Source organism: Alligator mississippiensis, chromosome 1 (genome assembly GCF_030867095.1).
Source record: "Alligator mississippiensis isolate rAllMis1 chromosome 1, rAllMis1, whole genome shotgun sequence".
NCBI lineage: Eukaryota > Metazoa > Chordata > Crocodylia > Alligatoridae > Alligator > Alligator mississippiensis.
In genome coordinates, this window is record NC_081824.1 from 329,845,508 (window position 1) to 329,870,714 (window position 25,207).

At 40.1% G+C, this 25,207-nt stretch overlaps 1 long non-coding RNA gene across 1 annotated transcript in view; it reads right to left on the minus strand.

The window, feature by feature from the left end:
* The window catches only part of LOC132247755 (uncharacterized), a 120,696-nt gene that overhangs the window by 6,233 nt on the left and 89,256 nt on the right, over positions 1 to 25,207 (minus strand). The window contains exon 2 of the long non-coding RNA XR_009459150.1: positions 19,296 to 19,374. This is a non-coding gene — a long non-coding RNA (uncharacterized LOC132247755). The remainder of the gene's footprint in view (positions 1 to 19,295; positions 19,375 to 25,207) is intronic.

The window sequence follows — 25,207 nt, forward strand, 5'->3', positions numbered from 1 at the left end:
CAGAAAATTTTCCCGGTACTTATGAAAAGGTTTAAAATAATAAAACTTAATTTAGAAGTCCTATGTGGTGCTATGCCTCATCTGTACCATATAATGAGGAAAATATATGGTATAAAAGAGGAAATGGAGCCTCTATAAAAAATAATCACATAGTAAATCCTATGAATGGTCCCAGAATTAGAAAAATTGTTATAAACTGTGGTAGTCGAAAAAACTACTTTGTGTTTTTCTTTCAGGGACTGCATTGTCTTTGAGGATTATATATACAGATTAAAGAGAGAGTGTTTTTGTATTCCTTTTGACAGAAAGAGAGATAAAATGCAAGTTGTATTTTGCAGAGTATATTTAAAGGGTGATCCACAATACACCATAAAATTTATAGTTTTGTTGCTTTCCTAAACATTTCCAAGTGAATGAAATACTCCTGATGGACTAATTACACAGACTAATATCAGTTACACAAGCTTTTTCACACACAGCTCCTTTCACTTTCCCTAGCCTTGAGATTTCCAATGTCAGCTCTAAGTGGTATCTTTTACTGAAAAAACTAGGTAGATGGGAGAGGTGTTAGAGAAATTTTCAACACAAAGACTGTAACCTTCTCCTTTCCAAGACCTAAGAAAGGGCACTTTGTGCTCAAACACTTGTTTAACATCTCTAAAGAATCATCAAAAAAATATCCCTTGCACCTCATATTTCCTGAACCATTATGGCTACAGCATTATTCCAACCCTCCTAAGCCTTTCTAGTGCAGAAATTGTCACCATGTGATTTTGCCAAATTTTATTTATTGTTTGCTTAGTTCATAAATTTGTAAGGATTTCTTTTTTATTTCCATATTTTTTTCAAAAATTAAATTCTGTAATTACTATTAATTTATACTACAACAAAAATTGGGATGAAATTGGGCTAGACAGTGTACAACTATAAAATAAAAGAGTCTATGCCCAAAAAGATGTACAATCTAATGCAACTCACATTAAGGCTCCAACATATATCCAAGCTGATAACTGTCTTTATATTTTCATACTTTTCTAGTCAAAGACTCGATTGTACAGTCAAGACACATGTGGGTGAATCTTTCTCCTAGGCGTTAGTGAGGCACTGCACATATGCGTTGGTCTGTTTGGATGTGATTGACACTGAGGGCCCAGATGTTTCTTTTCTCTTTATCATGATACACCATTTAGTTCAGAAATTATTTCACCTATTAGGAAAAACTTAAGAAAAATTAAAAGTGTGCTTGAAAATAATGAATATCATATATATACTTAACTACCGTGGCCCAATATGTGGATAAACATTGCACTTTGGTTTTTTGACCTGTCAACCAAACATCTTTAACACTCAACAATGAAAAAAAAAACCTGAATGATTGCCCATTTGCTGTAGACAATTTTGCCACAGAAAAATACTTGTTACCTTTAATGGACACCTACAAAAAATAAAGATGTTAAACTCTTGTAGTGTTAATAGGAAAGAGCAGTTGTGCTTGTCAAGCTATTTTGATAAGAGCGGTTGACCTTGAAACTGTAATGAGAATTTGAGTGACAGGTTGGACACAGTAATCTAGGTACTCACCCTAAACCGGAAATCTTTCAAAATACATGTGAATTCTTTTACATGCTGCTTGCTGTTTAAATCCTCCTGCCAATATGTTAAAAAATGTCAATTGCCTTAAAGGTAAATATAGCCTCAGGGGTCATGTAATAAGATTAGGAGCAAATTAAAAGGTTAAATTGTAGTCTTGTTGAGAAATTTAAACTCCCATTTGCAATTTGCAGGTTGCAACCTTCCATATAAGCCTTGTATTGGGAACAATAATAATCTATTGATTTTTATGAAGAATCAATAATTTCAAAAATATGATTTCACTTCTGGAAGATAATGATAGGATACAGGATGATACTTAAACCAAATTGAGAAGAATGAAAAAATAGCTAGAGTTAATAAGTTATACCCAGTTACACTATTCTGTAACATTTAAAGAAGTCTGGGGGTTCCTATGAGTAAAAATAGAGTAGTGAGAAAATAGCTACCAGAGATGAATTTGAGGTGGAAATAAGTGCACAGAACTGCCATAAAAATACAAGCCAAGAATCAAGTAACCTATATAAAAAGAAAAACAAACGTGTAAGTCAGGATCTAAATATGAGATTCAATTAGCATCAACACATTATTATTTCTTAAACTATAATTATGAACATAATGTATAAACTAAATAACACCAGAGAAGCTTGAGATATCTAAGACACCAAGTTTCAACTTTTTCCCACAATGAAGTCCTTACATGACAAATATGTTCACTGGACGTATTAAAATGATGTTGATCATTAAAGGAGGCTTACAAACAGGGGGCAGAAGTCACATTTGATTAATCTAGACCTCCCTAAAAGGATGTCTACTTTTCTTTTTTTTTAATATTTCTGCTTTTGACATTATCGTTCTAGGTTTTAACCCACTCATTCTAGCAGGAGAGAATAACAGAAGACCAAAACTAATTTGTCACGTCAGAGTACACATACCACTTAAAGATTAATTGGAACTTGTTTACATAATGCTCTGTTGACTCTGAGCCTGACCGATATGTTTTAATGATTACAAAATTAGGTCTGTAAGTAGTATAACAGCTACAGCATATCAAAGTAGTTTCTCTCAATTACCAAGCTTAAATATTATATATTGGGGCCCATTTCCAAAGGCTTAGTGGTTTCTTTCTGTATATTTTTTTAAATACCCATCAACATAATGCTGTCAATAAAATATGATATTAATTACTATCCAATTGTATTATAGAGTTGCCCAAATGTATATTAGTACGTTAGTTGTCTTTTATAGGAAGCCTTATTTTCAGCATATCATTGCTAACTTAAGATCTGTTACCATTAATGTCATTGGGGCTACTCATGTTACAAAATTAAGCATGTGAATACATTTTTGTGGGATTAGTGAATAATATATTCTAAACTGAAAGATACGTGATTAATTATGTGGAAAGGTTTAGATTGTGATCCCATTTACATCTAGTATAAAGCCAAAAGAAAATACCCTTGAATTTAAACCTAGCCAAGAAGAAAATATCTTTAAAAAAATTGTTTTAAAAGAAAAAACAAACAAACCCCTGCACACCTCTCTTCCTTTAGAAGTGATTTTGCAGTTTTGTTCATGTCTTTATTTCTTCCTTTGCCATAACATTAATCATGGCTGGTGATAACAATGTGTGAAGTTTCTGACTATCAACAAAATGTTTAGCTATGTCTGGTTCTCCTTTAGTACAAGTTATTTTTCTTATACGCCTGTTCAAGAGACTAAGGAGGCAAATAAACTTTTACCTCCCTGCACCAGCTAGCAACATTGCGGATTGGGGAGGAAGATGAAAGTCTCTAGGAACTGTAACACCCTGAGTTGATCACATGGTCTGTCAGAAGTGCAGGACAGCTGCGACCTTGGTCCCCGGGCCCTATACCAATATGCTACCCACAGCTGAGTCAGCCTAAAGGCAAGATAATCTGCTCAAGCCACCATGTGCTTTCTAAACCTGCAACACAATTTTTTCTCTTCCTGAGCAAACCCATTTTCCCTTTAATTTAAGCTACAGATTCAGTTTAACTCACACATTATTAAGCATTACTCTCATGAACTCTTGAATCTACTGCTGTCTTCATAAGTGGGCATGAGATAACAGTTGATTTATGGTTCAAATATAGAAGCATATCACCATGATTCTAAGCTATTTTGAACCTTGTGGAAAACCCTAACTGTGAAATGATTTAAAACTAATAAAACACTCAGCAAGCTTCTCTCCTAGGCATGCTAGCTGTGTATGACATAGACCAATTTACAGAGATGATAAAGCAGGCATCTACTTTTTGGTGGCCATAACAAATGACTGTCTTCTTTCTTGCCTTGTGGTAATTTTCTGTCCAATGTCAATAGATGTGTTTACTAAAGCAATTATTCAATAGCCAATTTTATGCATGTTGTGTTCTCTAAGAGAGATATACCCCTGAAAAGGATGGGAATCAGGACTTCTGATTCTTAGATTCAGAATTGTAGACATGATTGTAATATATCAAGAACATGAATTAAAATTCTATGTAAAGTGAAAGTCTTTGCTGGTGAAATAATGGAGCAGAATTTTCCTCTAGTAAAAGTGATCTGAAAATACTTTTGTGAATTAATGTGCAAGTATTCAGATACCTACCATGTATAAATGGATATTTATAAATACCAATATGTTCATATGGTTTATCATAAATATTTATTAGTTAGAAATTCTATCTAGTTAGGGGTAAAAAATTACATAATAGGTACTGTGAAGTCATGTATTTATTAGAATCAATAGGAGTTTGCCATTGACTCAGGTGAAGGCAAAATGTTATCCATACTTTTTTAAAATGTCATTTAATAAAAGTTACCTTCAGTAGTTCTGTTTTTCAAAAACACATGCTTATAGCATTTAGTTGCTACTCTTAGAGACATTGGTAATTTTTTAAATAAACAAATGAATAAATAAAAACTTGAATTAGATTAGATTAAACAAATTTATGCAGGATAATAATTATATAACCTTATCATTAGGAGTGTTATCTTTGAATTAGGATTTTGTAGACCTGAATTCTTTTCTAAAATAGATGTGGATGGAGGTAGTATCAGACTCAATTGGTTTATGTTAAACTGGTCTATTGAACTTCTGTAACAGATTCCTTCCTGACTCAATTTAGGTCACTGTTCTCTGGCATCCCAGGATGCTTTTTGGTCCCCCCCACTACTCTCCCGCCCTCCCCCCCCAGAAGCCATACTGGAACTCTGCTTGGGCTTGGCAGTTCCAGCTAAATGCCCAGCGGGCCCCACTTCTGAGCTGTCAGCCTCTGGCAGGACAGAAGTGCGGGAAAGTGATGCTTGTGAGCTGCTGGGGGGAGATGGTGTCAGTGGCACACCCTGCATTCGTGGCCTTAGCCGCCGGGGCACATATTGTCTTTCCCCAGTCCCAGTTCCATCCAAGCCCTGGGACCATGCACTGGAGCAGTTCCAGGAAGGACTCAAAAGATTTCCTCCGCCCCAGAACCAGTGCTGAGCTCCAGGCTGATAGGGGTGTGTGTGAAGCGGGCTGTATTCAATTCAGATTCGTCCCAATTTGGGGGACGGCGATTTGATTTACTGATTCGGATTACTGTCCCGATTCGATTTGGCCAAATCCGAATCTGAAGATTCGATTCTGATTTGGAGAATCAGCGATTCAGCCATAGACACAGCTTTATATGTTTTTTCTATGTACCTTGAGGAACCAGGCATGGCTCATGAATGCTGAGAAGGTGAGGCAGATGAAGTGTTCCACAGTAATGTAGGGAGCGGGCCCACAGGCTCGGCAGTGGACCCCCCCCCCCCGCACCCTGCTGGCTCACTGATTGGCCATGCAGAGACCTCGGGTGCCCCTCCAGATCCAGGAGGCACCAGTTGCAGAGCCAGGGAGCAGAGCGGGAGTCCTCTGCGCACTCCACAGCATTCATGAGCCACTTGGTACCTTGAGGTATGTAGAAACAACATATAAAGCTGTGTCTATGGCCGAATCGTTGAATCTCTCCAAATCTCTCCAGATCAAATTGGAGGCTTCAGATTCAGTTCAGAGAAATTAAGGGTCTCCTGATTTGATTTGGATTTAGAGATTCAGCTGCCGAATCTCCTCCAAATCAAATCAGTGACCAAAGCTTCGCACAGCCCTACTGGCTGAAGCCCTTTTCCCTGCATCTGCATGGGCATGGCTGGCCCTTCTCCCCTCTCCAGGAACCAGAGTCCTGCAGCTGCAAGGGAAAGGAAAGAGTTTCAGCCAGGAAATCAGTGCTGGCCAAGGAGGGGTGGGAATCCTCTGGCACCGAGTTTTTCTTCCCCTGTGCTGGTTCCATCTGAACTCTGGGGCCCATGCATTGGAATGCCTCTGGGAAGAACTTGGAGGATATAAATCTGCCTATAGAGAGCTGATTATTAATGTAGATGTAAAAGTTACTTCTGTAGTCAACACAGTATCACCCAGCCAATAGCATAAGTAGGTGTGTGGGCAAGTGGGCACCAGCCTCTGATGCAGATACATAGGGGGTACCAGAAATGCAGCACCTGCAGAGCCTGCACTGAAGGCTTTCAGCAGCAGTCCAAGCTTATACCACTGTAACAGCCTGGGTGCAGTAAGCCCACTTCCTGTCCTCCACACTATTGTGCTCAGTACGATATCCTACCCCTCCTTCCTTCTTCCCAGGGCACCAAAAAAGCTAGCTATACTTTTGCACCTTATACCATATAGCTAACTATCAAATTTTTCTGAGTAATGCTAGTGGCCTAATTTGCCAATGTCTACACTATTTGGAAACGGAGGGAGGTTATTTATGATTTGATTGGTAATTTCTCATCAACCTGTCTAAAGCTCTGAGTTAGAGATTGGAAACACTGGTTGTACAGAAAGATGTAGCCATGCAAACCACTCTGCCTAAAGATGAATTCCTTCCTCTGGCTGCTGAATAGCTGATGTTTCACTATAACAGAGGAATCCAAACAGCTGTAGCAATTAGACATGACAAGACATTTTCCACATACTGTTTTGTCTAATGAACTGTCGAGCAGTGCAGCTTAATTACTACACCACCCACAGTTAGTACAAGTTTACCTCCTTCCTCTGTTTGAAAACTAATCCATCTTCTCAAATGTATGAGTATTAAAAGGAATGGGACCCTGTTTGGACTTGCATTTTAAAGTGTAGTATAACAAAAAGATATAGTTATGTTAAGCAGTGTCTTTGAGGGTGGCCATTCTTTGTTTCCTGTGGGAAATGGTCATTTTTCTTTTTTTAAAGGGACTAATTCTATTCCTGTTTCATGAAATAAGTGTTTTCCATTGACTTGGATAGAAACAAGTTCAGGATCTGTATGAGATAAAGGTTAAGACTGCCTCTGGTAGGTATATTTTTGAATACCTAATTGACTCAGAGAAATCAGAGCTGGAAAAAAAAATGTTAGATCATATGTACCAATATATACCATCCCAAAACCAATGAAGAATTGTTCCTGTAAGCTTATTTTCTTAAGCTTTTTAATATTTAGATTCCATTATTTATAAATAATGTTTTCACTTCACTGGACATAGTCATGTGAAAACTAATCATATCCATAGGTGCCTGCAGGACTGAGGCACAAAAAGATTTATGATAGTGAAAGGTAAATAAAATGAGGGGAGTTATCACCTCTTAAGGAACAATTTGTTCCATCATCTTATGGTACAAGCTGTCAGGATTGTGGATTTCTTGTTAATGGCCTTTTGGGGAGTTTAAATTAAATCATTACTTAATAAAAACTACAGTCAATTAACAGAAAAAAATTATGGGATTTTTTTTTCTCTTCCCATCATGAAAGTTTTATCAAACATGAAAATGACCTTCATAATAGTAGTATAATATAATATAGTAAACAATCACATGGTCATTCTGAAAAGCAGTTGTAACATATTGTATAGGTTCTTTTGCTGCTCTATCGCCAAATACCCCAAGCACATTAAAGGGAATTCTAAGATTCAGTCTTCAAGGATCCTGGCACTGACTTCTAGGTCTGTCTCCCTTGGAGCTATATTTTGGCCTTAAGACTAGGTACATACATTCAAAGAAGCCTGAAGCAGAATTGATCTAAGTTACATTGTTTTCTGTAAGCAGCATAGTTTAGAACAGTAGAACACACATTCACCCTTTGGTGGCGAGGGGCAAAACTTGCACCAGGTTCTGCCATTTTAAACCACTCTGTGTGCCAAACTTCTGTTCTGTTCTGGGTATAAACCAGTCTCCAATCACTAAAACCAGTAAATGTGTAATGTCTCTACCTTGCCTAAGAAATAGGCCACAGCAGGAGCCATGCAGAATTGCACAACCCTTGAAGAGTTCTTAAAGAGTCTGACTCACTGCTAGCAACTGGCTAGGAAGGAGTTGGGTGACAGCTGTAGTACAGTTAGCAGCGATTAAGCAGCGCTACTTTCCACTGTCACAAACAGGACCAGTTTTCCTGAGGAATGGGAGACCAGGGACCCTTGGTTTTTCAGACCCCACATCTCAGAATTTATGGGATGACAGTAAAAAGTCTCTGATCTAAAAGAAAAATTGGAATGGCAGTATTTTCACTTTAAAAACTAGTAAGAGCAGATAGACTGTCGGGTGCCTTGTAGAACAGTCTTGCAATTAAGTGGGAGTCATTTCACACATTTCCCCCCAAAATAAGAATGCACAGAGCCCTAACTTGGCTTTTTCTTTTCCCCTACATGCACAAAGAAAGAGAGTGGAAGCAGGTAAGGAGGAGGCTACAGGGAGTAAAATATCAAAAGATCCTTAGTCTGAGCTGGAAGCAAAGCTTTAGTTTAGTGAGGTGCAGATTAGCAGAATTAGGCACTAAGTTACCTTGTCAGCTCATGGAAGTCATCACAGCCCCTTCCATTTCAATAGAGGATTAGATCCAGGACCTTTATAATGGTCTGAGTTATATTTGAGAAAGAAAAAGGTGCTTGTTTCTTTAGACGTCAAGCAAAAGATAGAAGAATTATCCTGTTTATGGTGTTTTGTAGATGGAGATTTTATTCTTTGTGGCAAATTGTAAGCTATATAAAGGGAATGAGTGGATAGACTGAAGTTCATGTTTTTTTCTGGATAAAGAGCAGAACTGTTCTTCCCCCTGAACTATATACACAACTAGAAATTAGACAGCATAATAAACTGCTGCTATAAGGGAAGACTGACACACAAAAGGTGGAGCACCACAGATACAAAAAAATATATGTAATTGCACTCTCTCAGTAGATGCAGACTCCCCAAAAGCAGTGACTAACACATTTCTCCATGAAATAAGTAGATCAAGTTCCTGTAGTGTCTGGGGCTTGATAATTGAACAGACTGCCTTCTGAAGGAGGAAAAAATATTGTAAACGTTGTTTTAAAAGGGCAGTGTTTTTATATGATAGCGTGATATTTCATAAATCCAGCTTGGTTGACAGAAAATTATACAAAGAAAACATCCTTTATTGTGGTGAAAATGCTATTACATTCTCAATAAAAATAAAAAAAACAAGCAGATAATATGCAGAAATAATCACTTCACTCAAATGTCTGCCTTCCCTTTCCTTGAAATGCAAAAATTAGATCCTTTGATGGAAATATTTTGAACTATACAATGTGTGTGTACATGTATACACCATAAAGCTAGTCTGTGTGTAGTATATATTATACTGAGGGTTTGAATTACAAGGGAGCTGGGGGGGGGGGGAACTCCTGCCCCCCCCCCCCCCCCCCCCCCCCGCTACTATAAGAGACAAGAGTCCCCCTGTAAGATTTGAAAATCATAACCTGGGGGGGGGTTCCAATTTTATTAGGACATTGTGATGGGCAGCCAATTTTTTTTTTTTTTTGTAGACCTGCCCCCCAAGAGTCAAAGTGTAATTCAAACCTTGAGTACACTTAAAAGCACAGGGTATTTCATAGCTGTAACTCACTGTAACATTTCCATCAGAATTTTTATTTGTCAACAAGTACAATTCTACAAAATAAAATAAAACTTGTATAGTAAGCATGAGTAATATTTAGTATTCTTTGACTGAATTACTCAGATGTATATTACTCGCAGATCTGGAGCTCAGCTTTATATACACTTCTGGGACACTTCTAAACTGAAGTGAGTGAAGTTAGGGTTTACTGGAAATTTTGGAATTGTCCCTTTTCCCCCTATTTTTTTAATATGTTATGTTGAGATACTTGAATAATATTTGACACTTGAACTTTGACTCATCCTTCTTAATCAGGTCTTTCATTTAGTGTTCCATTAAACACTCATTATAGCTGTACGCATACTGTTCCAAAATTGTTCTATGACTTCCAACAAAATCATATCTTAAAAACAAAACTTTCAATCATCTGGACTTCACAGAAGCAGACCCCATAGCAGAGGGTTTTGCACTGGGTTAATTCTGTGTAGGGGAGGCAGGAGCCATATATGGCTAAATAGAGCATCCTCCACTGTACACTGTAAATATTCATTACCTTGTGATATATTAAAGTGTTGAGAATGGCTTCTCATTTCACCGCTGGTGATGACACCTGGCAACCTTTCTATATCTTTGGGCGAAAACATGTTCTGCAGCTTTGCCAAACCTTTCTTATAAGTTCTTCTGGCAATGAAGATCTTTAGTCATTATATAAAAAAACCCTGAAAATATCTCTTTAAACCAGAAAAATAATCACATTCAGAGCAGCATCTTTTCCAGATTCATGTTTACATTGTACCATTGAGGAACAGAAACTAGCTGACAAAGACAAAAGAATGTTGTGGTTTAGGTTTATGCAACAGTTATACTGTTAGTCTTTATTAACATTTTCTTTGAGGGAGCCTAGTTTTTGCTCCTGCAACTAACACATCATTATTTTTCTTGAATAATGAATACCTGGGATGTCTGCCAAAGTTGGACTTAACAGATGGTATTTTATCATTTCACTGAATTCTGTAATTTTTCTCATCCTGGTAATAATATTTAAGAGGGAGAATGCAAAGAAAAAATAGACCCTAAGAATAAATTTAATGAAGTCCTGAATGTCTAGAGTGCTGTACCTTGTGTGACTTGCTCTTTATTTTACATGTATTCACCATACCGTACTATGCTTTCTGTTATGATGCCTATAGTAAATGGACTGTTGAGGAAAAATGCATGCTATCTTTCATTTTTGGAAATGTAACTCACTGCAAACACATAAGGAGTCAGGAACTAATATTATATTATATTATATTATATTATATTATATTATATTATATTATATCTCTTGGTTAAATCTCATTTATCACCTGCCACTGGTGTGATTCCATATACCAGATTAAATAGCACATAATTTATATTGTTTTCTGTGTATATGCACACACACACACACACACACACATATGCACAGACATCCACACACACGTGCATATGCTTATTGAGAGAGTTGGTTTGAAGGATTATTTTGCTACTGAAAATTTCTTACTCCTCTTCTTTGGTAATGCAAACTGTCTGTTTTTCTTTCCCTCAAGAATTTATCCTGTACAGTTTTGTTGTGTCATTATCATGCCCTTTGAAATAATCAATTTAATGTAATAGTCTAAGTAGACTCTGTCAAATCTATAAATTAGTAAGTAAATTTGTTTGCCAGTCTGTCAGTTTCCATGTTACAAGGATCATTCAGATTTTTGGTGAAAAGTTTGCTCACTTTGAGTGAGGTTATATGTTTGACCACTACATCCCAAGTCTAATACTGGGACAACTCAAAAATGGGAGGGATGGGTAAAGAATTTATTTCATATTTTATAGGTCAGTCCCAGTGCCAGGTAGTTGAGGGTCTATAGTTTGCAACAGAATTCCAATCCTGAAAGAAGGTACTCAGTGGCTGCCATGTAGCAATTATACTATAGTCATCCCTCTGGAGGCCAGTGATGGGGGAATTACTTATATACAGCCAGCACCTTTCTGATTATGCAATGGAAAGATCTCTCCAGTTAATTAACAGTGGAGAATTACACTATATAGCCAAAAAGCAGAACCACCCTACAGCTTTCAGTGACATTTTTGTCAGGTGAGATGCACTGCCCTACTGGAAAACAATAATAAATCTAACATTACTTTTCCTAAAAATGCATTCTTGGATGTATGTGCATGCATATAAACATACAAACACATGTGCACACTTGCACACACTACAGTGTCTGGGAATGACAGAGGTTTGTCATCTCTCTCTGAAGCCCTATAGAAAATCACATTTTCCCCATCATTCCTGTTCTCTGTTGTTTTCTTCTGATAAAGACATGAAGGTTGTTGAATTGCCCAAGAAAAAAGGAAAGAAACCATAAAGAAAGTTTCAACTAAAACCAATTTTGTTTCCCCTGAGCAGCTTTTCATCTTCTAACCCCATAGTAGTGATATAATTGCTCTGGGCCCTTTCCCAGATTAGCAAAACTGTTCTCAGAATGAGTCACATTGGGCACATCCACACATGAAGTTAATGCATATGAATAAGCTCTGGAGTTTTTTGCTCTCAGGAACGCTGTTTGAACATGCACCTGGGAACAAAATACTCCAGAGTAGATTGCTCTGGATTTTATTTGTGAGCAGAACATTGAGCCCAGTCAGAGCAGCCCTAGAAGGAGGGGCCAGAAGGCAGCCCCCACACTAAATCACTCTCATGCCCCGGCCAGTTGGGCAGCATCTACACATGTGCTGCTACACACAAAGGAACTCTGGCACAGGCTAGTATTTGTATTTAGAAGTACTACACTGCTCCCAATTTTATTAGTTTTATGTGGCCCAATAGAGGCACGCATGTAGACAAAGAGACGTTCATTGTGGAACTGTTTAGGCAGCTCCGCAGTAAATGACTTGTGCAGACGCACCCATTGAGTTCCATGTGAAGAGCTGAAGTTTCACTTGCTGGTATGAAAAACTGTGGTCAGGATGTGTCCTTAAATAAGTGGTTTGGTCAGGAAAGACACATCACCTTTGATTTTCAGTAAGCAGAGTTTTGATCCCTCAAGCGCAAACTATACCAAGGAAGAAAATGTTCTCCGTGATTAGTGAGAAATTGTGTTTGGTAAAAAAATGAAAACCCAGTTGAATGACCAAAGACTTTTGAAGTCAGCAGAAGACTCCCATTGATTTGGCTTAGAAATGAAGTTAGCAGAGTTACTTTTAGCATTTTTGTGAAGCTTATGAAAGATAATTCCGATGATTAAGATTTCCCCAGACTCTGTGGGGAAGCAGATGTTTTTGCCAATATACCATGATATTCAATCCTTGGAAAGGAGAAACACTGGATTTCTGTACAAATTGGGTAACTCTATTTTTGATAGTTTTTACATTAAATTCTCCCATATCCACTCACATTTTTAAAGCCATTTTGTGCCATGGTTTATAAATGCACAGCACACATACTATCAGGTAAATGTAATGATTTAGTGCTTATAAACATGTACTTGTACAGCATATATATCAGTATACTATACAGAACTATAGATAAACTGTGCCAAGTTGAATGCCCCTTCCAAAAACCTTAGAGACTATGATTTCCACAGACATTTGAGGAAATGCTGGCTGATGAAAGAAAACAGTAATGGCTAAGTATAGACATTCAAGAAGCCAAAGGCAGAAATGCTCTGACTGAAGCTGTACTCTGAGAGCCCAAGGTTAGGTCAGGAGCAGCCAGAACTTTAGCCCCTGTGGGGGACTCGGAGCCTGCCTGGATGGGCTGAGTCCAGCAGGTAGGCAGGACTCTCACATATCTCCCAGACTGCCCCACAGGCTCCCCAGGGTGCTAAAGACACCCAAGCAAAGCAAAATGGTCAAGCCACCTCTGACTGGCTGGCAGGGACATAGTAGACACTGACCCGGACCTGATGTGGCAGTGGCTTATCATGACTTTAACCCATCAGCCAATGGTCCCATGTATGCCCACCCAGAGCACTCTGTCTCTATGCTTGCCATGTGTGTGTGTGTGTGTGTGTGTTGGACTCCTGGGTTCTGTGTGTGTGTTTGTGTCCCAGATTCCTTTATTCCGTGTGTGTGTGTGTGTGTGAGTGTGTGTGCGTGCGCGCATATGTGTTCTGGATGCCTTTATTCCCCACCCCCCAGCTGATGCTGGTAGCCCCAGCCCCACAGAGTGGCAAGGTGTCCAGATTCATGTTTAGACACGGCTAAGTAGCTTCTCACCCATGTGGGCCAGGGCTTTGAGTGCCCTGCCCTGGCACTGGGGCATGGGTCTCCAGTACTGGTTTCCTCTGGCCCTGAGCCATGGGCACCGCTGCCCACGCATGCTGTCCAGGCACCATTCCCCTTTCCCTCTCCTCCCCAATCCCCTCCCCCTAGAGGCATACACTGGGGCTGGGGAGGAATGTGGCCTGAGGAAGAGACTTGCCTCATTTTAATCAAATGTTGAAGCTGCCAAACTTTTAGTGTGTTTATTAAACAAAAACTGTTCAACATTGCCCGCTCCAGAATTTGGAAACTTCTCAGTTAACATTGAGCGAGTGGGGAAAGACACTGGCTGCACTGGGTAGTTATGAAGTTGAAGGGGGGAGAAGGGTGGGCAGCCACAGGGGTTGAACATAACAAACATGAACTTGGAGCATCAGGGGGAATGCCACACAGGAAAATGCCTTCCCTTGGTTTAAATAAATGTTGCACCTGCCAACATTTTCCTATGCATAATAAAGAAAAGCTGTGGAATGTTGCCTACTCCAGAACCTGAACCTGAGTCTATGGGGCTGCCTTTCCTTGCAGAGACTGTGCTGCTCCCCTGCAGCAAGACCCAGGCCAAGAATGGTCTGGTCCCATGGGCTGGTAGGCCGCTCCCCCCATCCCTCTACTCTGAGGACTCCTGCACCTTCCAGGACTGGTGTGGGACATCTGTGATGTCCTGTGCCTATGCCATCAACCACCAGCAGCTAAGTTAGCAACTTGACCTTGAATTGTTGGACTTGGCAGTGGGTCTTGGGCAGACTTGTCCCTCTCCCCTTCCCCACTGCTGCTTTCCAGTGGGCCCTGCTGGACACCTTCCTAGCTCCTTGGATCAGGGGCTCCAACATACCATACTTTCTATTCCAGGGCTCCCCAGACTCCAGCATCTCCCAATAAATGCATGGTATGTAACATTCCTCCACAGCTGGAATCCAGCCCCACTCCCCCATGGGGCTCTCAGGCATGTCACCCCAGGGGGGATTTCCTGGAGCAAGGTTTTTTATTGTGGGCCAAGTTGGGTGGCAGCATGCCCCACAACTCCTGCCCAGGACGGCAACAATCTCCCTGGAGGAAGTAGCACTGACTCCACTCAGGGATGTCATAGATGGACCCCAGGAGGTCTTTGACCCTGCACATAAACTTCTTATCATGCCACTATGATTCTCGCAGCTCTATAGCAGCAAGGGTGGCCTCCCTCAGATAGTGGGTGGCCATCTGTAGACCTCATCCTTGGACCTTCACAGTATGTCCCTGGGCCTGGACAGCTTGTTCAAGTGCCCCAGCAGTGTAGGTGCAAGCAGTGACCAACATGTCCATCCCGACCCCTCACATTGAGGGTCCCATTTGGTCCTCATTTCACCAATGCCATCTATGCACATGTCTCTGACCAACCACCCTCAATCCAACATCTTGGGCTCCATGACTGGGCTTCCCACACAAAACTTTGGAGTCTGCAGAGAACAGAGGCACTGAAGGACCTCTGGTGAGTCTCCTGTCCAGACCCTTTCCCCCACCCAGGGCTGGAAGCTGCTCAGCTGCCCACAACCTGGCATTGACCATGTCATGAAATGCCTGCTTTCTGCTTCCCAGCTGGGAAGACCCAGATGCCTGGGTTCCATCTCCCTGCTGTGTGAGCTGGAAGGGCTGGAAGTCCAAGTGTCCAGGGCCAGAAGGATGAGCCTTCTCTGGTTCTATGAGAAAAGGATGAGGGAGGGAGTGTGAGGTTGCAGATTTGCTAAAGAGAATTCCTATTTCCCGCTGCATCTTACCTGCAGCAATGCTCAGAAGTAGATGCTCTGCCAAACAGCAGCCAGAGACATGCCAGCAAAACCCAGAGTTGAGACTGTTGTAACATCTCAGCTGTGGGGCTTGAAAAAAAGTTTTCATTGTTTTTTGGGGTATGTTTGGGTGCAGGTTGGTGTTAAGGGGATCAGCATAAACGTATTGGCCTCTCTCAGGAAAGCAACACAACCTTGAGGGATGGGATGGCCAGTTGTCAATTAACCAAATTTATGGTCCCACTGAATGTAATACAGACTGCTAAGCCCCTAATAACAGTAATTGTGCCAATCCTGGTACCTCAGGGGTACCAATCCTGGCACCTCAGTTTCATTCCAGCCCAATGGTATGGGGGTTGGGGTGATTGAAAGGCCTGAGGTCTGTGGGAAGCATCAATAAACCAGTATCATCACTCTTTCACCTGGACAATCATTGAGCCAAGCACATTGAATCTCAGAGTAGGCAACCACATTCTTACACAAGCATACCCCAACTTACCAAGGAGTCACATTAAACTATTCTCTCACCAAAAACATCACAGTCAGAAGATCAGCAGTAATGGCTAGCTGCCTTAAGACGTTTAGCCAGCATGACATGGGGTGCCAACTTCGAAGTGCTCAAAATGACCTTCCAGATGCACTTGCAGTAATATATACCCCAGCAGATTACTGTGATTCTCTATGATCCAGGAGTTGTCATACTAAAAAGCTTGATACTGTACTTAACAGTGCACAGAGACTCATAACCAGTTCTACAATTTGCAACACACAAATACATTCCCTGAATTCTAGGGCATTAGACCAAGTTACATAAGAAGACAGACTTTAACCACTCCCCTGCTGCCAGGTTTCTGGGCCTGTGGACAGCCCAGCAGGCCAGGTACTGTGGCCTTGTGGGTTGCACTAAATTTAGATAAAGGATGGGGTGAATAGAAATGAAATAATAATTCACAGTAATCCAATCTGAAATCTATTCCTACAGCTTTTTATACCAATACCAAAAAGTCCCACATTGGGCATGACCATGACAGAGAAGTGTGGATCAAGCTGAACAGACTGAGATCTGGATACAGATACTTCAAAACAAGACTGTACAAGATGAACATCTTGGATAGCTCCCTGTGTAAATGTAGTGTCCAGCAAACAGTACAGCACTTAAGTGAAAGCTGCAATCCTTACAAATGCCCAGATGGGGTAGATGGAATTGGCACACATAGTGATAACACCAGACAGTGGCTCATAGCTTGCTGGAGGGAATTGAGGGGAAGTGGAGGGGAGGTTGGAAACAGATGCTTTGCCACCTTGGGTCACTGAGAGCCTGGGGGAGAGGCCGGCCCAGTGCTTGGGCAGACCACCTGAGCTCTCTCTCAGGCTAAATCATTGCCTTGGGAAACGGGAGTGAGTGGGGTACCACAAAGCCCATGGGTTGCCAGTGGAATGCAACCTAATGTGAGTCACGATGAGGTTTGGCACAGATGTTTGTTATGGCACTCTAACCTACAGTGAAATCTGATATCATATCCATTCAAGGTTATCTTAGAGTGAGATTCACCATTTTTACAGCACCCTATGTGCTCTGGCCATCTGTTCGCTTATGGTTGTAGAGCATTTTCTGTACGCTTACCACATAATAAGTGTAACTTCTTTACCCGGCCAATGATTTCAATTGATATTTGAACTAAAAAAGACCTGCTTGAAACCAGATATAACCAAAACTTTAGTTTAGGACTAATACAAAGTTCAAGTTGGAGAGAATTGGATCAGGGTCCACTGTGAGCTTTTAGGAACATGTCCTAACATGATTTCATGCTGAATTCCTACAAGATTTCTGCCATTTGCCCCATAAGCTGACTGTTTTCATGTGAATTTACCATTCTCTGCATCATCAGATAGTTTTCTTTAAGGCTTAAAACAACCTCAAAAGCAGAAATGTAGGATCATGTTCAAATCAGGGGAGTTTAATAATAACCCAACTTTCTGATTTACAACATTTGAAATTTGCATTTGTGATTACACTTTAGATTTATTCCTATTTGAATTTAGCCTAAGATCACAATCAGTGAGTGCATCTACATAAGCACCCAACTGAACAGTTGTTACTTCACAATCATTTAGTACTTGCTTTAAGGAAGCAGGTTCATGCCACCAATGATACGTTGCTATAGTGATGAACTATGTTGCCATAGCTCATCGCTTATGCAATGTAGCGTCTTGTATAAGAGCACGCAGTGATTAGCAATGTCGTACCCAACTCATTTTTAGCATTTATAGAAACTAGAATTTAACTTAAAACACAAGTAAGTTAACTTTTATAACGGATAATTCAAAATGAAAAGACCAGAGCATTTTAGATGTTTTCTGTATAGAGCTGTGGCTGGTTTACATTATAACACAGTGGGCACGCCTACACATCACTGTATGGTGACACTGCTATGGCACCATGCTTTAGTACTTCCCTTTGGAAGAATTCCAACCCTGCAAAGCAGGAAGTACTAAAGTACAGTGTAATATGGGCAGTATTGAACCATGTGTGCAGCATATGGTTAGATTTTGCCGTTATATCACCATAGCGGCACGCTACCCTGGGGGAGCGTACTTTCATAGCGACGTAGCTGGCCATGTAGACCTGTGTGATTACTACATCACCATAGCATGCCATATGGCAATGTAGGATATTGCTATGTCACTATAGGGTGGCGTGTAGATGTACCTTTTTTCATTCTTAAAAAAAATGGGTCTTTTCATAATTAATATTAGCACAATATATTTAATTCTACGAAGATATGAATTAATCCAGTGGCTGGCTCTAGCATCCAAAAAACCTCTTGCTTACTCATGCTTGAAATATTTTTTTAGCTCAAATGAGACTGGCTTGTAGTATTCATGCTAAAGATCTCAGATTCACCCCTTCCTTATTCCTGTGGTATCTGTGAGTATGCAAACAAAGCTGGTCTATTTTGAAGACATAGAATAGTTATTTCTGACTGACCAAGCATCTATATAATAAATATACTCTGAAAATTCAATTTGAGTTTCCAAGTGGTGAGCCAGATCTTTCATTACAGGTAGCAGATGAGTACATAGAACATAACTGGGGCATATTCATGAAAAGGTGGTACAAAACCCACGTTTGCAAACCTATTTGACTCTAGCTATGTCAGTAGCTTGGTTTCAAATGGAACAGTGTGAAGACTGGATTAGTGGCCAAAAAAGAAAACTACATAAGGAAGTTGCTTTTTTTCTAGGCTCATAATCCCACCCACCAGCTGGACTTGTGGTTGCAGGGTAGCAGACAACATTTCTCTGGCTATACCATTATAAGGTTATTCTTCAATGTGGTGATCCCTTATATGATTTGAGGAACCCACTATATTGCTATAGTTCACTTGCATCATGATACCATCTAACTGGAAAATTAGCTTGTTTCTGAATTCCTGTATGATTATTGTGATCCATTTACTTCTTTTTGACAAATCAGAAATATACCATGAGCTGCAGTTTTTGTTGAAGCAGAAAGATAGGGGATCTAAGATAGAAATATTTTTCCAAGAATTTTCCTTCGAAGAGCACATGAAATAGAAACAATATAGCTGAAATTCAACCCATTTATCAATGTTTTCACTGAAAGACAAGGCCATATTTAGGTGAAAAATCAAACAGAAGTTAAAATAGAAACATTTTAAAGGTTTAAATTAATACAACAGGCAGAGACAAAAATAGATTTAGACTCCTTCATCTATAATATCTATATTTCAACCTTCTGTAGTGTTTTCCATCCAGAGGTGCCCTGGAGAAATTATCTGGAAGCATCAAGAAATGGGTAGTATTTCCATGACCTTTAAAAAAAAAAAAAAAAAAAGGCCTTTGTCATTCTGGTGTTTTCTAGATGACAATTTCACAAATCTGGTGGGGGTACTATGTTACTTATAGGTTTAACTAAAACACATTGACACATGGTTTTAATGAATTTTAATGAATCCTTAGGATTTTTTTTTTAACATTAAATCAGTAGTTTGTAATAGTAGCACATGCTAGTATATAAACATCCCATATTTCCATTCCTTAGCTGGCTAAGAATGTACACTGTACAGCGGATGGATAGTTTTCAAGTAAAATTTGAACCTAGGTATCTATAAATAAATGGAAATCTATACATATATTTAGGTCCAGTTTCAATGGTAATAAAGTTAAGCATGTGCAAAACTGTTTGATGGGTCAGGGCCATAACCACTCTTTATAACATGTTCTTGAGTTTGGATATTTCAAAATGCTACGTGTTCAAACATGTATGCAGTTGGCCAAGTAGTAGATTTAAGCCCCAGATCAAGATGAAAGCAATGGGAAGAGTTGTGCTTCCACAAAAACAATAGCAGTAATATGGTCCAAATGAGCCCTCATTCGTCCACGAACCCAAAGGCTGTATGTGGTGCAACAGCAAATTTGCCAACTTCAGTGGAAGGAAGTCTGTGCTTTCCCTTCCTGAACTGATGCTGATTTATCTCTTACTGATCCGTACAGTAGGAAGAGTGCTACACTATCCCCTCCCTCAACTCCTTTTTTAGAAGGGGACCATAGAGATCAGGGATTATCTGCATAGCTTTTGGTCCTTTGTAAATAGTCATATTCACAGCACTTCTTGCTAATAGTATATACAAATAAACTGTTTTGTAAAAATATTTAGAAATGTTGTTCATCAAACAGAATAAAATTGATTTGATTGTGTTGTTATTAGCATAAACTTTAATAGCTCTTATTGATTTGCAGACTATGTGCTAAACAGCTTTGTGAGAAGAATGTCATTCCTACAGTCTCCGCTGAATTCCCTTTCACACAGTGACCTTTCACTTGAGTTTTGAAGGGTCAAAAGGAGTGGAACTTCAGATTTGAATGAGAGACTAGTTGTGCTATAGTGTAGGGAGCTATGCTGGGTCTCTAAATTGCCTTGGCTATGATGTATTATTTCTAGTACAGCAGCAACCAAGGATCAAAGACTCATTGTTTTAGACATTCATATAAAAATATGCTGAAATAGATGCTTCCTTCTGAAAAGGCTCAGAGTTTAGCTTTGGGAAGGTAATAAGTGGATGTAACAGACAAAGACACAGAAGGAGGAAAGGACATAATAGTAAAATGGGCATATTCTTAATAATAAGCAGCAATCTCATCCTGGCAGCTGTTTCAATGGTTAACAAGCTTTATTAATAGATTTTTTGTCTCTTCCCCCACCTGAAGTTCAAAAACTCTTCCACCTACCCCCATGGGAGCTCTGCATTATAGAAGAGCCAATTCAATCTTTTTCCTTCTTTAATGTTGCAATTTAAATGGCTACTTTGTTTCTAACATGTTTGGTTTTATGTTTCACATTTTTTATTGCTGTGTTGTTCATTCTGTTGACTTTTTTGTATAACAAATTTTGGGGATCAGACAACATAATACACCTTCCAAAACAGTCTTTCTTTTTTGCCTTTAACACTAAGGTGAAACAACATTCCCAACACAAAGTATTTCCAAGCGTGCAGAGAGTGGTGCACAATATTCATAATCAGCTATCAGTTCATACAAATGTTGCTTGGTGACCTGTTATTAAAGTGTAACTCACATTGCCTACCTAATTGTTATGGCGAGATCAATGTTTGACCTTTTCCTGTCTCTGCACACTGTGGCTAATTTGATATGACTGGTTTAGAAGAGTTCTGAATGTCTCATTGGTTTGTTATGACAAGTTCTGGGTTCAATTAACTTAAAAATATCTAAGTGTCTTAGTTTCATTTGCTTTGCCAAGGTTTAATTAGGTTGCTGTAAGAAATTATATCAGTCCCTTGGTGTATACATGGAGAGAGTAATTACTTACCTGCAATTCTGCATTTCTGAAAATAGAATTTTAGCAATCCCTCTCATAGGTATCAGTTTTCATCATAAAATAGACTAGAACTCATCAGTTCTCAAAAAGAAAAAAAAAAAAAAGACTTTTGAAACCCTACTATATTCATAAGGGAGCTGTGCCAAATGTAGTATCAATTATATTTTGTGAAGTGGAAAAAATCAGAAGATTATGCAAGGAATTGAGCAGGCTAAGAATGGGGGTTCTGAGTGAGCTAAGAACAGGCTCTCCCAACTTATTCCTCAACTACTGAAGCTGCTGACCTCTAGAGGATTTGAGAAAAGTTTCAGTTCAAATTCCTGTGACACTTAAAAATGTATCAATTTCTAGGAACTATAACCGAAAAATATATTGAGACAGGAGTATATTTCCTTTTCTTCCAGTAAATAAATTTAACACCCTAAAGAGAGATGAATTGGTTGCTGGGCAGCAACTATTCAGGAATCTTTATTACTTCAAAGAAATGAATGCATATTCCAAAGACAGAAAAAAAGGAGACATTTGTCCTAATATATATAAGTGTAATATGAAAAGATTGTTCAAGCAGCAGCTTAAGAGGTGAAAGTAATTATTTATCAGAGGAGTAACTCTGGAACAGATATCAGGAAAGTGAAAGAGAATCCACAGACAGGAGGAACATATACAGATCTAAAAGTGCCATAAACCTCACTCACAAACTGTTCCATAAAAGGGAAACTGGTACTTTCTTAAAGATACCAGGGAACTCCATAACAAAGTGAAGTATTTGTAGCCAGAGAAATGAAGAAGGGAATTAATCATCTTAATTCTTTCCTATCCTGTGTCTAATAAGTGATTTGAATGAATATCAGTTCCTAACTTTTATGCATGTATACAGTATTCTTAAATAATATGATTTAAGATCTTAAACCATGTGATTTTCAGTTGGGTTTGTAGGGTGGGAAAACAAATTTTCCTATTCCTAATTTTAACTTCATTTTCTTTCCTGGTGCCTCCCTACACTTAGTCCTAGGATTACATTTCTAAAACAATCTCAGAAATTGCAACAAGAATGTTGGACATATCCAGCATACACGCTATAGTACATGAAATATCTAGGTTTTGCAGAACTTCTTCAATAGGAATAAAACTGAGATGGAAGCCTTTAAAATTTGTGTTAGCAAACAAAGTTTTATATGCTTGCTAATAAAACCCCACAGCACTATATGCACAGTGAGCACTTGGGTCAGTACAAGTCATTTCTGTATTAAATAGGGAATATGCGGACTCAAAAGGCAAGTAATGATTGGAAAGAGAAGTCCTTTATTTTCCAAAAAACAAAAATGTTGCTGTGGCCACATTACAAACTGCATTGTAATGACATTATGTCTGACCCAAAAGAACAAGTCAGATTTTGATGAAGGAAATTTGATGAAGGATTTTCATATTTTGATGGAGGAAAAATAATTTAATTCCCATTACACTTTAGTCCTAGACCTCTTACACCTATCCAATTTAATAATTGGGGGAATGATTATACAATAGACACTGAGATCACCAAACATATTCAACTTACTGAGAGTACATAGATTTGCCATGTTGTGGGTGGAAACAAGTCAGTGGATTTCTTATTGGATGTGTCAACATGACCAACCTCATCCTTAACAGGTGGAAGGATTGAAACACTGCACCAGGTGGGAAGTATCCTGCCATCTTCTAACAAAGTCTATTTATTTGTACCTTGCAAAGTGTCTAGCATTTTACCCTGTTGGAATCTACTGGAAGATTAATTATAATAATGAGATATAAATACAAAGCATCAAAGATACTTCTAAGGTGTATATTTTGGAATGCTATTGCTTTATTTAAGATAGGATGTATATCAAGTAGAGAAAAGACAGACAATAGACCTGGCAGGAACCTTGAAAGACAACCTATTCTATCCTCATGCCAGAAAGCAGGATCAGCTGTACCTAAAAACATTCCTGACAAGTATTGGTCTGTGGCAGGGCACTGTTTGTGTCTGCCACTTTAAGGGCATGGAGCTGGCAGCTGCCAGGTGCCTGATGAGGGTACTCATTTTGAACCTAGGGATTCCCATATAAATAAGGAAGTTCTGCTGCTGGAGACCAGGCAACAACATTGCCTGGCTGGAGGGCTGCTGGTATGATCTGGAGGTAAGGGAGGAGCTGTAGGGGATGGTCAGGAGGCTCCTGGTCCTGGGTACAACCTAAAACTACACCCTGCTGGGAGTGGGTGGCCTGGTGGGGCTCCCAGTGGTGCGGAAGCCTCCAGGAAATGCCAGGCCAGTTACCACCCTGGTGAAAGGTGGGTTAGGGTGCCTTAACCCCTAGTCCCTACAACTGGGTGGGTTACCCCTTGTTGAAGGGTCTGGAAGGTGGACCCCATGGAGAAACAGTGAGGTCATAGACTCATGCTTGTCTGGACTTCCCCTGACTGGTCCATGCTGGGGCCAGGACTGGAAGGGTCAAAGGGCCAGACGCCCACTGCGAGAAGTGCCCAAGAGCTGCACGCCTGGGGTTCCGGCTAGCCTGGAGGTGGAACAGGGCTAGTGAGCTGAAGGTCCTGGGGGGGACCACATCCCCAGGAGAAGCAGTTCAGGGAGCTATGCTGTCCAGCATGAAGGTAGAATAGACTGCCTGAGGAAAAGAATGCAGGTGGGGTTCAATTAGAAGGATTCTGGGGCCCAGTGTGGGGGGGCAGGTGATTAGAGGAACATTTGGATGCCATCTGTGAGGCTTGGGCTGCAATGTAGGGGAGGAATGGAGCCACAGATAGCGCCACCTGGCATTGGGGCAGGAAATGGGCAGCCTCCCACTTAATTACATCACTTAACTAATTAATTCTAACAAGGCGTGGTGGGTAAGATGGCAGACGCTTAGCCCAGAAGTCACGTGGGTGGGCCACTGGAAGTCAGCCCCAAGAAGGCCCTGTGTTACATGGTCCAAACTCTTTTTTTTAATGAGTCCATGATCCCACAGAGTCTCTACAAAAACCATTCCAGGTTCAGGTGGTTGGTTAACTGTCTAATCTGCTATTCTTTTTGTCTGATCCTTACCATGCACAAAGTGGTAAGATACAAGGATAACCACCACCATCTTGGTCACTTGGGAATTGAACTGGGAAATTCTGGAACTAAGAAGCCCTTGGCTCAGCAAGGGCATTACGCAATGCCTGAGGACTAAAAGGGGGGTGTACAACCAGTGGAAGGGAGGAGCTATCACCAAGGAGGAGTACTCCTCCTTGGCCCGTGAGTGTAGGAGGGCTATTAAGAAGGTCAAGGCAGAGATGGAATTCAGGCTAGCGTCCAGGATTAAGGACACCAAAAAGTCCTTTTTTAAGTACATTGGGAGAAAGAAGAGGGCACCAGGCAATGTAGGGCCCCTGCAAGAAGCAAACAGTAACCTTGTGGCTACGCCAGACAAGAAATCTGATATTTTTAACAGTTTCTTTGCCTCTGTTTTCATGAACAGGGACCAGGATATCCCACCTACCAGAGGTAGGGACAAATCTCAGAGATAGCTCTGTCAGGCGTTAAGTCAGTGCAGATGTAGTTAGGGATCTTCTGGAAGGGCTAGGCATTTTTAAATCTGCAGGTCCAGATGCCCTCCACCCAAGGGTGTTGAAGGAGCTGGCAGGGGTCATCGCAGAGCCCTTGGCCTGGCTGTATGAGCATTTGTGGTCATCTGGCCAAGTGCTGGGGGATTGAAAACTGGCTAATGTGGTCCCAATTTTCAAGAAGGGGAGGAAGGAGGATCCAAGTAACTATAGGCCTGTAAGCCTCACCTCGGTGCTCGGGAAGATCATGG